At 41.1% G+C, this 14,481-nt stretch overlaps 1 protein-coding gene across 2 annotated transcripts in view; it reads left to right on the forward strand.

Annotated features, from left to right (window-relative positions):
• The window catches only part of TXNDC11 (thioredoxin domain containing 11), a 64,684-nt gene that overhangs the window by 23,763 nt on the left and 26,440 nt on the right, over window positions 1-14,481 (forward strand). The gene's annotated exons all lie outside the window — the stretch shown is intronic.

Consider the following 14,481-nt stretch of genomic DNA (forward strand, 5'->3'; position numbering starts at 1 on the left):
CACAGGCACCCACCACCACCCCCAGCTAATTTTTGTATTTTTAGTAGATACAGGGTTTTGCCATGTTGGCCAGGCTGGTCTCGAACTCCTGACCTCAGGTGATCCACCTGCCTTGGTTCCCAAAGTGCAAGGCTTATAGGCGTGAGCCACTGCACCCAGCCATCAATGTATTTTTAATAATTACATTGTTTAATGTTCCATCATTAGCGAACAGGAGGTACTGTTCTATTTGAAGTATAGTCTCTTAGATGTTTTGCTTTTTAAAAATAAAGCTTGAGGCGGACACAGTGGCTTATGTCTGTAGTTCCCCCCAGCACTTTGGGAGGCTGAGGTGGGTGGATTGCTTGACTCCGGGAGTTTGAGACCAGCCTGGCCAACATGGCAAAACCCCATCTCTACAAAGAATACAAAAATGGGGGGTGTGGTGGTGGTGCACACCTGTAATCTCAGCTACTTGGGAGGTTGAGGCAGGAGAATCACTTAAATCCAGCAGTCAGGGGTTGCAGTGAGCTGAGATTGCGCCACTGCACTCCAGCCTGGGGACAGAGTGAGACCCTGTCTTTAAAAATATACACACACACACACACACACACACACACACACACACACGCACGTCGGGCGTGGTGACTCACGCCTGTAATCCCAGCACTTTGGGAGGCCAAAATGAGTGGATCACCCGAGGTCAGGAGTTCAACACCAGCCTGGCCAACATGACAAAACCTCGTCTCTACTGAAAATACAAAAATTAGCTGGGTGTGGTGTCACCCACGTGTAGTCACAACTTCTTGGGAGGCCGAGGCAGGAGAATCGCTTGAACCCGGGAAGCAGAGGTTGCAGTGAGCCAAGATTGTGCCAGTGCACTCCAGCCTGGATGACAGAGCAAGACTCCGTCTCAAAAAAAAAAAAAAAAAAAATATATATATATATATATATATGGCTTGATCATGCTGTATCTGTACTTATATATTTTGTGCTTTAAAATTTGTTACATCCTTTTTTTTTTGTTTGTGTAAAGGTTTTGATCAGCATTTTTAGTGGTTATCAAATCTGTCAGATAGGTTGTAATTTAGCAATACATTTCCTTTGAGAAGTAGTTTTACAGGTATAAAACTCATGTCACATTACAGCATAGGCTTCTGCCAGCTTCTCACATCTGTATTTTTCTTTTGAATTAGTGGAATCGTACATTGTTTGGTGTCCTGCATTTGAAGTGAAAGGTCATATTCTCCCAATTTTTCCTTGTTGTTTTGTGCTCTCTCAGTCCTGACTCTAGAGCCTGTCAGTTCTGTGTCAGATACATTCTTATCTGCTCACTTGTCTCCATCCCCTTTGTTACCACTCCGGTCAGTGCCCATTCACACACACATGGACCAGACCAGTGGACATGTAACTGGTATCCACACACTACTCCTTCCTTAGACTGTGGCCTTTGCACATGCTGGGTCTTCTTCCTGGAATGTGCCTTCACCCTTAGGGCCCAGTTCTCCACCTGTCAGGGTCCAGTTCTACAATTAAATAACTGAAACCTCTACCCCAGTCTAAGTTGGGTACCCTGTTGTTTCTTTTGTAGCACTTAACACAGTTTGCATTTATGTATGTGGTTACAAGATGATTTATTTCATGTCTTTTTCTTTAGACTGTAAGATTTCTGAGGGTAGGGACCACATTCTTCAGGTTAGTATTCTTTCTGTACAGACTGGCACAAAGCAGGGGGATCATCAGTCTTTGTCAAGCAAGTGATCACATTATCTTCCCCAAGTAGATCAAGCCTATCATCTTTCCCCAGTAGATTAACCAAAAATATGTAACTATACTTTTATTATTTTTATTTTTAGGATATTAAAATAGTATGTATGAAACAATTACATGACTGGCCATTTTAATATATACCTTGAAGGTTTTATGCACTGAGAATCTACTATATTCACATTGTATGGGACACATTGGGGGAGAAAATCAAGCTGTCTTATGTCTGTGTAATTGAAAGACTTTGAGCTGTACAATTTCAAGTGTCTAAGAAGACAGCAAATAAAGTTTGAACTTTGAAAACAAAATACGCCAACTTAAATAAACTTAAGAAGCATCCATTCAAACTCTTCATGGAAAATTAAGTAAAGCCCTTCAAAGAAGACAAGACCTTAATGAAGATTATATATAAAAGGGTAACCTAGAGTTTTTCACTAAAGTGATGGTAGCATTCAAGTTCTTGAGCTGAAGAGGCTATTTCAAGGTTGTATTTTTGTTATTTAAGCTTATATTTTGTGCTGCTATGCTGTATTAGAAATACATTACTCATCTTGAATTATTTTTTCATTCAGAGGTTTCTAAAATGGTATTCCTTTTAGGAATACCCTTCTAATACGAGACAGTAGCCTTTTTTCCCTTTCTTTAAGCAAAAGAAGAGTAAAAAAAGTGATAGAGATAAAATAAGTCTGAAAGGGACAAATGATTAAAAATTACTCAAAGGTACAAAATGAACCTCCTGGGTCAAATCACTAATTTTGACAAATTTATATGCAAGTTGTTTTTATAATAAATGTGTGATCTGATTTACCTTTTCTACATATCTTCCCTATCCTGTGATTCTAGTAGGATCTTGTAAAATTCTGTTGCATTTCCAAGTTTGCAGGAGCCGAGATTAATTCTAATTAATCCTTTTCACTCCTTTTTTTTTTTTTTTGGTGTGTGGCTAAATTCACACATTTGGAAATGATGGTTTTTTATAGTATGTGCACTATGAATGATTCCCTAAAATGAATATTGCCTTGGGCATCTGAGGTTTTTCTCCCTTTCTTCTACCCTGAAGTCAAATGGTATTTTCCTTGTTATTAACAGCAAATGTGCAGAAAAGGTAGGAGAAACGTGTACACTTAAAAAAAAAAGATACAGTTTCAAATTCAATTCTAGGTCAATGTCATGTTTAGATTGTATATACAAATCTATGCTGGAGAAACATTTGACACATGTAACATTTGGTTGTAGAGAGCTGAACTGAAGATGTGTTTAATGTGGTGGTAGAAAGCAGATGCCTTGGTTCAGCAGGCCACAAGCATTTTTACAATGCACATGCCTTTCCCCTGCCTTAATGATTTTTTAAATTGTCTTAGAAATAGCCAGGCCACTTTCCAAGTTCTACATTTGTGTTTTGAAGCTAGCTGGCCGTCAGTGCATAAATAATTTGCCATTGTACCACATCTGAAGCTTCATAGGCCTATAGGGTGTGCTGTGAGGAGAGCTTATTTCTGCCCTTCAACATGCAAGGCTTGGGTTGTAAGATCGGGTTCTGTGGTCCTTCATTCCCCACTTAATGCAACTTGTCTAACATTTACTATTTTTACACATTAAAATAAAGGAAGTTCACTTACCACCTCAGTGCTGTAACAATAACTGCTTTCTCTTGTTTTAACTGTTTCCTTTTATCTAGGCTATTTTTGTCCTTCTTTGAGGGCTCGGCCTTTGTGCTGATCTGTCATTTTACCTAGACCCACATTTTACATGCTGTGGACAGGAACTCTTGCACGTATTTTTGTCCATTATTATGTTAGCTCTTTAAATTTTATCATTATTTATAACGCTTTCATATTTTCATGTAGTTAAATCTCTCTTTTTTTTTTTTTTTTTTGAGATTGAGTCTTGCCTGTCACACAGGCTGGAGTGCAGTAGTGTGATCTTGGCTCACTGCAACCTCTGCCTCCCAGTTTTAAGGGATTATCGTACCTCAGCCTCCCAAGTAGCTAGGACTACAGGTGCCCACCACAAGGCCCAGCTAATTTTTGTATTTTTACTAGAGACGGCTTTTTGCCATGTTGGCCCCTGTTGGCCAGGCTGGTCTCAAACTCCTGACCTCAAGTGATGCATCCCTCCCCACTACGCCCCAACCGGCTCCCATAGTGATGGGATTACAGGCATGAGCCACTGTGCCCAGTCTTCTGGTTAGTTTTTCTTGCCTTTTTTTTTTTTTCCCCCCTGAAAATCTGATGACTATATTATTTTCTTCTTCTTCTTCTTTTTTTTTTTTTTTAGACAGAGTCTCGCTCTATCGCCTGGCTGGAGTGCAGTGGCACGATCCTGGCTCACTGCAACTTCCGTTTTCCAGTTTCAAGCAATTCTCCTACCTCAGCCTCCCGAGTAGCTGGAACTACAGGCATGCACCACCACGCCTGGCTAATTTTTTGTACTTTTTTTTTTCTTTTTTCTTTTTTGAGACGGAGTTTCGCTCTTGTTACCCAGGTTGTAGTGCAATGGCGCAATCTCGGCTCACCACAACCTCCACCTCCTGGGTTCAGGCAATTCTCCTGCCTCAGCCTCCTGAGTAGCTGGGATTACAGGCATGCACCACCATGCCCAGCTAATTTTTTGTATTTTTAGTAGAGATGGGCTTTCACCATGTTGACCAGGATGGTCTCGATCTCTTGACCTCGTGATCCACCCGCCTTGGCCTCCCAAAGTGCTGGGATTACAGGCGTGAGCCACCGGGCCCAGCCTATTTTCTTCTTTTTTAAACTTAAAAACTATTTAGCACTTTATGCTCCCTGGCTTTACTTTGGCTTAAAATATAGAGCACAGTTGATTTTTCTGCCCTCTGATTTATAAAATGTTTCCTTTCTCTCTCATCTTGCTGCCTGTTTTACTACAGACGATACTCTTTTTCATGCGTTTGGGTCTATTTCTGTATTTTCTTCTGGTCTACATATCTATCTTAATCTAAGTAAACATAATCTAAGTTCTTGCTTTGTAAATTGTTATTACTTGGTAAAGTCTGGACTCCACTTCTTCCAGTTCTTGTGTTTTGTGGAATATTCTTTTATGTCCACCCTTGCCTTTGGCTGGAATTTTGTTGAAATTATGTTAAATATATAAATTGACTTGAAGGTAATTGACATGTTCATAACATTTAGCTTTCCTTTCTAGGTTCACAGCATGATTATTCATTTATTCAAACCTTTGTTTTAGTTTTTTATAGTAGGTCTTACATATCTCTCATTAATGTTTAATCATTTCAGAGTGCTAGGTGATTAATTATGGGCTGGCAATCTTTGTGTATGTTTCAGAAGCCTGGAGGAAATCACCTCTCTTGTACTTCTTTACTTTTCCAGGACTGCAAAACCTGTTCCTCTTGGAACATTTTTACATTTGATCTTGGCAGACAGGCTGCTTTATTGCCAAAAGAAAATTTGGTAGAGGGGTCATATACTGAAGTTGGTTGCTTGATTTTTAAAAATCTGATGGTTATTATTTGCTGTAAACATACGTTCTAGTAAAATGTTGTTATATTCTGCTATAATCAGTGACTTTTTTTTAAAAGAGAAGATTTGTAGCAAATTTTGATCCCGTTTTTTATCCGATCTACAAAAGTGCTTGCAGTGCAGTCTTAAGGAGAAAAGCAGTGGGCTGACAGCCAGCAATGCCTGGTCCTTACCCTTTGTCTGCCCCTGGTGGGGTCTGTAAACTTGGAACAAAATCTTTAACTTTTCTGTTTGAGTTTGTTTATCTGTAAATTTGGGGAAGGTGGAGATAAGTATAGAAATCCTTGTTTTATAAGGTCAAATCATATGAAATGCTTGTGTGTGAGTAAAGTAATAGTCTTTATACCTTAATTAGAAACTAAGCCATCTGGCTGAAAGCAGCTCAGGTAAGTATTTTATCTATTGTAAAAACATCCAAACCTCCTACCTGCTTCTGTTTGTAATGCATGGTTTTCACCCTGTCAAATGGACTGAATCTCTCTCCCACCAGAATAGGAGCTAATTTGTTCAGATAATATTTACTGAGTGCCATGATGGCAGAGTTTTGTCTTGTTGCTCCTACAGCTCTACTATGTTCCAGCATAGTTGCAGCAAACAGGGTAAATGAATGACTGGTAAAGGACGCGTGAAAAAGATTTCAGCTACAGGATTTTAAATGTCACTTTGGATCCCCTGTAACCACCTTCTCCACTTCTCGTGCCCAGCCCTTCAGGCTCCATAGACCATAGTGTAGGAATTCCCCTGCCTGGTTTATTCTTTTTTTTTTTTTTTGCAGAGACAGGGTCTTACTTTGTTGCCCAGGCTGGAATGCAGTGGTGCTCACTGTAACCTAGAACCTCTAGGCTCAAGCAGTTGTTTTGCCTCAGCCTTCTGAGTAGCTTGAAGTATAAGTATGCACCACCACACCACTAAGTTAAAACAAAAATTTTTTTTGTAGAGATCAAATTGAAATTCACATGGTACCTAAATGTCATCTTGGAAATACACTAAAATATTAACTAAAGATATTGTTTCCACTCCCTTCTGTCACCTTTGGGAATTCCTAAACTCAATTGATGAGGAAACCTACTAGCATTAGTTTTCTAAGGAACTCCCTTTGGGAAATAGTGTTTTAATGAGTTTTTTTAGAGGAATATATTAAATGGAGGAAGAATTTTGATTCCAGTATAGGGTTCCTGTACTCCACCAGGTGGTGTCTGATGCTGCTGAGATTTGCTTGTGGAACTGAGTCAGTACACATATAAAGTGCCCTCCTTCAAGGCCTTCTGCATGAAGAAAGCTTTTCTGGAGCATTGTTCTGTCAGATTGTGAGATTTCATAGAGCATCAAGAGATCTTGGCGGGGTGCGGTGGCTCATACCTGTAATCCTAGCACTTTTGCCAGGCTGAGGCAGGTGGATCCCTTGAGCTCAGGAGTTTGAGACCAGCCTTTTGCAGTGTGGTGAAACCCCGTCTCTACAAAAAATATAAAAATTAGCCTGTAGTTGCAGCTGCTTAGGGGGCTGAGGTCGGAGGATTGCTTGAACCTAGGAGGTCAGAGCTGCAGTGAGCTGAGATCATGCCACTGCATTTTGGCCTGGATGACAAAGTGAGACCTTGTCTCAAAAAAAAGAAAGATTTGAAGGATAGTGTTTTCTTTTTCTTTTTTTTTTTGAGACGGAGTTTTTGCTTTTGTTGCCCAGGCTGGAGTACAGTGGCATGATCTCAGCTTACTGCAACCTCTGCCTCCTGGGTTCAAGCGATTCTCCTGTCAGCCTCCCGGGTAGCTGGGATTACGGGCATGTGCCCCATGCTTGGCTAATTTTTTTTTTTTTTAAGTAGAGATGTGGTTTCTCCATGTTGGTCAGGCTGGTCTCGAATGCCAAACCTCAGGTGATCCACCCACCTCAGTCTCCCAGAGTGCTGGGATTACGGGCGTGAGTCACCGCGCCCATCGAAGGATGGAATTTTCTTACTCTGTATGTGACATTTTAAAAGGCACTGAAAAAACAAGGGACTGACAAGCAAGGCTGGCTTGGAGATTGCTTTATTTTCTCGGGAGTTTGGGTCTTACTTTTGGGTCTTTGGACCAGGCATTGAGTTTAACAGTTCTCGGTGAGTGGAATAGGTTCTAGGATCGCTTCGTTTTCTTGGGTAATTTCATTCATTGCCAGTATACCCACTCATGAGGGAAATCTTTTTCTAACACAGGCTGGAGTGCAGTAGTGTGATCTTGGCTCACTGCAACCTCTGCCTCCCAGTTTTATGGGATTATCGTACCTCAGCCTCCCAAGTAGCTAGGACTACAGGTGCCCACCACAAGGCCCAGCTAATTTTTGTATTTTTACTAGAGACGACTTTTTGCCATGTTGGCCCCTGTTGGCCAGGCTGGTCTCAAACTCCTGACCTCAAGTGATGCATCCCTCCCCACTACGCCCCGGCCGGCTCCCATAGTGATGGGATTACAGGCATGAGCCACTGTGCCCGGTCTTCTGGTTAGTTTTTCTTGCCTTTTTTTTTTTTCCTGAAAATCTGATGACTATATTATTTTCTTCTTCTTCTTTTTTTTTTTTTTTTTTGAGACAGAGTCTCACTCTATCGCCTGGCTGCCACTATACCCACTCATGGGGGAAATATTTTTCTAACTGTCTGCCTGCTTTAAGACTCTTCTGGGTACTGACTAATACAGATTAGAAATATTCCATACTTTATGTCCCCACACCTAAAACTGACTTTTTAACTCAGTTGTCATTATTTTAGCAAAGGAATCCTTGTATACTTTGTGGGAGATGCTTTTGTTTCCACTGTGATTTTTTTCCTTTCTTTTCTTTTTTCTTTTTTTTTGAGACAGTCTCTCACTCTTTCGCCCAGGCTGGAGTGCACTATCATGGCTCACTGCAGCCTCAGCCTCCCCAGGCTCAGTTGATCCTCTCACCTCAGCCCCTCAAGGACCTGGGACTACAGGCATGTGACACCACGCCTGGCAGGTTTTTGTATTTTTTGTAGAGACATGGTTTTGCCATGTTGCCCTGGCTGATCTGGAACTCCTGGGCTCAAGTAAACCGCCCACCTCGGTCTCCCAAAGTGCTGTGGTTATAGGCATGAGCCACTGTGCCCCGCCATGACTTATTTTTTAAGTCTTGTAAATAAGAACTAAGGCCAAAAAAGGTCCTCCCAGCACTTGAGGTTAGATTCAGAAGTATAATTTCTTATTAAATAATTCAGCAACCATTTGAGGATCTGCTATGTGATATAGCTGCAATGATGAATGTACCTCATTCCTTGCTATCAGCAGGAGCCACTAGCCAGTGTGGCCAAGAAATAGAGTTGCTCACAATTTGGTGATGGGTCTGTGACAGCCCTCCTTAGGTGGAGATGGGAAGATGGCTCAGTGGAGATGGGTACTGAGTGGGAGGCTTAGCCTCCAGTTAAGTGTGGAAGAAGCTACATACAGAGTGGAAGATTAATGGGGCCAGGGAAAGCAACAGGGGTTTCCACTTGTGTTTTGGCATCTAGAAGCTCAGAGCCAGTTTTAGTATTCACTTAGATATATTTTGATTCCTTGATCCCAGGTATTTGAAAAATTGCACCTTCACTTTCTAATTAGTGATATTTTCTACCCTTTTAAAGTTGTCCTCTTTTAGAGTATGGGTGTGGGTGTTGATCCAATTTCTCAGTTTGTTTTTTTTCATGTTTGGAAGTTGATAAGACTCCTAGATAAAGAACCAGAAGCATAACAATTTTAGAAAAAAATCTTAGGGATCACATAATAAAGTCATAAACTTACAGTCAAACAACTCCATGCAGTCAAGCCCAGTTCTGGTTGTCCTTGGCCACCTTTTATATACACTTGAATCAGATAAACTGACACTTGACTGAGCACTTTTTTGAGCCAGGGACTTGACCTGAATGACAGTCTTCACTATCACCCTTTGAAGTAGGAGCTGTTAATTATTCCAGTTTTGCAGATAAGAAACTGAAACTTTAAGGAGGTTAACTTAATCAAGGTTAATGTAGTAGGCAGGGCTAGAAGGGCTCTCTAAAAAGCTCCACTTCTTACTCACCAGAACCTATGAATATGTTATATACATGGCAAGGAGGAATTAAGGCAGCCAGTGGAATTGGATTGCTAATCAGCTGACACTGAGATTATCCTGTGTGATTGGGGTGGGCTCAGTGTAATCAGAAGGATTCTTAAGAATGAAAATTGGAGGCAAAATAACAGAGTGTAATGTGAGTTGGACAGTCCAGTTGTCACTGGCTTTGAAGGAGGAAAGGGCAAACAAACCAAGGAATGTGGGTGACCTCTGGAGATGGAAAAGTTAAGGAAATGGATTCTTTCCTAGAGCCTCCTGAAGGAGCATGACTTGGTAGTAGGCCAGTGTTGATTTCAGCCCCGTGAGACTCATTTTGGACCTTTGACGTGCAGAACTTTAAAATACGTTTGTGTCTGCTGTTATTTGTTAACAGCAGCAACAAGAAGCCAGTACAGTCACATGCCAGTAAATACAGAGCTGATGTGAGAACCCTCCTGCAGAGTTGTCTCACTCCAGTCCTACTCTGTTTTCTCTGCAGCTCCTCTGCTCTACTGAGGTACAGCAGGTGATATGATGTGGTGATTCCCTCTTGGCTTTGCCTGTAATACTGCTTTAAATATAATACATTTCCCTGGCTAATGTCTGCCTTCCTAATTTTTCAAGACCTAGTGGAAGTTCTGTGGATTGATAACTCTTGACTGTCTATCATGACGTCTGGCATACTGGATGTCCTGTGATTTTCATAACCCCAGCTTTTTTCTTGGAGCTCCTGTTGCACTAATAGACAAATAGGCTGTTTCTCCCACTTAGCAGCCTGTCTTGGTTTGTAGTTTTCCCCCGGCTTCAGTGTTATCTTCCTAACAAGAAGAACAGATAGGCAGGGGCCAGTGAGTCTTGAAGTCATTTTTTTTTTCTCCTTAATGTTTGTATTTGACAGGATCTCACTCTGTTATCTAGGCTAGAATGCAGTGGCACAATCATGGCTCATTGCAGCCTCAAACTCCCCAGGCTCAGGTGATCTTCCTAGAGGCTCATGCCATCACACTCAGCTAATTTTTGTAGAGATAGGTTTTGCCATGTTGCCTAGGCTGATCTTGAATTCCTGGGCTCAAGCAGCCCATCCACCTTGGCCTCCCAGAGTGGTGGGATTATAGGTGTGAGCCACTGTGCCTAGCCCTGAGGTCATTTTAATAGCAAATATCCTGGTGTAATCATGGCCCAGCCTTGATTTCTCACTGACCTTCAGGTTTCAGGTTCCCTGTCTGTAAAATAAGGGAGCTTTGCTCTAGTTATCTGTAAGGGGCATTTCATCTTGAAAATGCAATGGCCCTTCGCCTATTTTTGTAGGCCTGGGAGCTAAGAATGTTTTTTACAGTTTTAAAGCATTGTTTGGTGGGGAAAAAGAGAACATATGACAGAGACCTCATCTACCTGACTCCTGTGTTAGACCTTAAGAATAGCCTGAAATGGGGTCGAGGTGGTTTCTCATTGGATATATTTAGTTTGCAAAGTTTTTCCTTTCCCTGATGATTATCAAAAAAAAAAAAAAAAAAGGGAATTTAAGGGAAGTGCATACAAGGGAAGTTTTTTAATTGTTCATTTTATTTTTTATTTTATTTTTTTCTTTTGAGATGGAGTCTTGCTCTGTCACTGAAGCTAGAGTGCAGTAGCACAGTCTTGCTCACTGCAGTCTCCACCTCCTGGGTTCAAGTGATTCTCCTGCTTCAGCCTCCTGAGTAGCTGGGATTACAGGTGCCCGCCACCATGCCTCGTGAACTTTTGTACTTTTAGTAGAGACGGGGTTTCACTGTGGTGGCCAGGCTGGTCTCAAACTCCTGACCTCAAATGATCTACCCACCTTGGCCTCCCAAAGTGCTAAGTTTACAGGCATGAGCCACTGCGACTGACCTGAATTGATCATTTTAATATTGTACTTTAGACTTACTAAATGAGAACAGCTGGTGTGAGGATGTTTATTTTACTGTCAGGTTAAGTATATGTAACAATGCATATTTATCGCTATAGTTTACTTTCTCTAAAATAATGTATTCGGAACTACATTTCTCTTTCCTTCCTGCCTAGCTCACACACAAAAATAATCACAGCTTATAAGTTACTGTTTAGTAGTATCTTGGCAAGCACCACAGAGTATCTGTGATGTCCAAATGCCAGATTTTTTTTTTTCTAGATAATTGCTTTGTGCTTTATATTGAGAATTTTGAAACTATGCGAATCTCACTGTCACATTTTTAGGGGGAAAGTGCAAGTAATGATAGTTTATACATTGAAAACAAGCATTTCTGTAATGTTACATTTCTTTGAAGATTTTTTCATTTTGATGGACAGCTTATTGGAAATGTATGCAATCACCATCCAGTAAGTGGTTATGAAGAACCTGAAAAGTGAATCATTATGTAAATAATTACATTAGAGGGGTTGTTTTTAATCCCTTTTTGTATAATCCTATTTTCCTTTTTCTGACTTATTTAAAACCTTGGAAAGAAGAGTAGGAAAGTAGAAGTTAAAAATGATAGAGAGACTAAAATGAGAATTGTTTCCCAACAACTGGAAGGTACCATGATACAGGGATATCACTATTTTCCAATTTAAAGAAATGAGAAAAATTTCCCCATGGAGTAAACGACTTCTTAGCCATGCTGATTAAATGCCATATAACTTAATCCAGTGGTATTTTGTTTTGAAGTATATGTTGGTTTGTTAGCAGTTACCTTTATGAGCATTTTTCTTGACCTGATACTCCATTTTGTTCCATGATCCCTTAGAGATGAGCTCATATGGAAGTCTCCATGATAGCAGATGACCTTCCCCAGTGTAAGGAATTCCACATTGTTCAGACCTGGCGTTTCTGTCTGTTCTTTCAGTGTATCCTTGGGTACTTTATTATACCTTAGGCCTGTGAGAGAGAATTAATTTCAGATGCTCAGGCTAGAGTTACAGGTCTAGACCCTCCCTTTTTCCTTTTTGAAGAAGAGGAGACATGTACTTAGAGATAATTATTCTTTACTGTTGGAGGGATTTTCATGAAAAAAATTTAAGAAACATTGTCTCATGTGACCTTACCAAATATTATTAAGACTTTCTGGCTCCTGGATTTATCATCTCAGCCTAATTTTCTTCCTGAGATAAATGAATCTTGCTTTTTCATCATTACCATGCCAGCATAATCCAATGGAAATATAATATGAACAACATAGCTCATTTAAAATTTTCTTTTAATTTTGTTTTTGAGACAGGGTCTCACATTGCTGTCCAGGCTGGAGTGTAGTGGTGTAATTATAGCTCACTGCAGCCTTGACCTCCTGGGCTCAAGCAATCCTCCCACATCAGCCTCCTGAGTACTGAGGACTATAGGCATACATCACCATGCTCAGCTTATTTAAAAAAAATTTTTTGGAGGTAAGGTCTCACTCTGTTGCCCAGGCTAGTCTTGGGCAACAACTCCTGGCTTCAAGTGATCCTCCTGCCTCAGCCTTCTCAAAAGTGTTGGGATTATGGATGTGAGCTACCATGCCTAGCCTAATTTAAAATTTTCTAGTACCTCTGCTAAAAATTAAAAAGAAACAAATGAGGCTGGGCACAGTGGCTCAGGCCTGTAATCCAGCACTTTGGGAGGCTGAGGCAGGTAGATCACTTGAGGTCAGGAGTTTGCGACCAGTCTGGCCAGTATGGTGAAACTCTGTCTCTACTAAAAATACAAAAATTAGCTGGGCATGGTGGCGCATGCCTATAATCCCAGCTACTTGGAAGGCTGAAGCAGGAGAATTGCTTGAACCTGGGAGGCAGAGGTTGCAGTGAGCCAAGATTGGGCCGCTTTACTCCAACCTAGGCAACAAAGCTAGACTCTGTCTTAAAAAAAAAATTGAGTGGGGCGAGAAACAGGTGAAATTAATAATTAGCCCAGTGTATCCAAATTATTTCAACATATAATCAGTATAATAATGATGGAGATATTTTACATTCTTTTTTTTTTCACCTTCCATGTTCAAGCGAATCTCCTGCCTCAGCCTCCAGAGTAGCTGGAACTACAGGTGCCTGCCACCACACCTGGCTAATTTTTAGTAGAGCTGGGGTTTTACCAGGTTGGCCAGATTGGTCTCAAACTCCTGACCTCAAGTGATCCACCTGCCTCAACCTCCCAAAGTGCTGGGATTACAGGCATGAGCGACCGTGTCTGGCCCTAGACTGACATTTTAATATTTAAAATTAAATTTAAGTCAAATGATACTAAACTAAATAAAATACAGTTGTCCCTTGGCATAGATTGAGGATTAGTTCTAGGATCCTCAGATATACCAGAATTTGCATACTCAAGTTCCATGGTTGGCCCTTCAGAATCTGCATGTATGAAAATTGGTTCCCCATATTAGATGGACTTTACATTCTACAAATACTTTATTTTGGATCTGTGTTTGGTTGAAAAAAATCTGTATTCAAATCCATGTTGTTCAAGAGTCAGCTGTAGTTTTATACTAAAACATTGTTAAAAACCAGAAAGCGTTTATGCAAACTAGAGAGTAGAGTGAGCCAGATGAATGTGAGCGGAAACCAGATGGAGTTTCAGGTCTTTCAGGCACCCTTGGTAGCTGCCATGAGGTGAATGGTGACAGTGGTGCACGAAAGGCACAAGAAGAGCAGGGGAAGCTATACCTGGGGAGGGTGTGGGAAGCAAGGGGGAACATTCTCTTAGGGGCAGAGAAGAATTCCAGCCTCACAAGAGATGCCCAGGAGGAAACCTGCCTGCCTGCCAAAAGTAGGCAAGATTTCATGGGTCAAAGCACAAGACGATTTCTGCTCAAAGCACAGTAAACAGTATTAGCATCAGCATAATAAAGCTGGTTCCCCAGCCAGTGTCCATGGGAGATGTGCTGTGATGGGCCTAGATGGTGCCTCTGTGCACAGCTCTGTAGCCGATGATCGCAGGGCCCCGGACTCAGCACCCTCTTTAGCAAGCAGCAAAGGAGCACCCTCTCTCCCTGAGGAGTGAGGGGCACCAAGAGTCATGCTGTGGTCATCTTGACCTTTTTAGCCACCTGTGTGAGCAGCTGCAGAAACTGCTTAGTAACTAATTCTTTTACCCAGATGTTCCTTCAAGATCTTATTACATCTTGCAGTGACCATTGAAAACAGTTGTCACTTGTTTGACAGGGATCTTGAAGTGGCCAATCACCAGACTAATGGAGAATTTCTTTTTTTTTTTTT

This window comes from Aotus nancymaae, unplaced genomic scaffold (assembly GCF_030222135.1).
Source record: "Aotus nancymaae isolate 86718 unplaced genomic scaffold, 86718_ANA_hifiasm-v0.15.2.pri h1tg000049l, whole genome shotgun sequence".
In the NCBI taxonomy this organism is placed as follows: Eukaryota; Metazoa; Chordata; class Mammalia; order Primates; family Aotidae; genus Aotus; species Aotus nancymaae.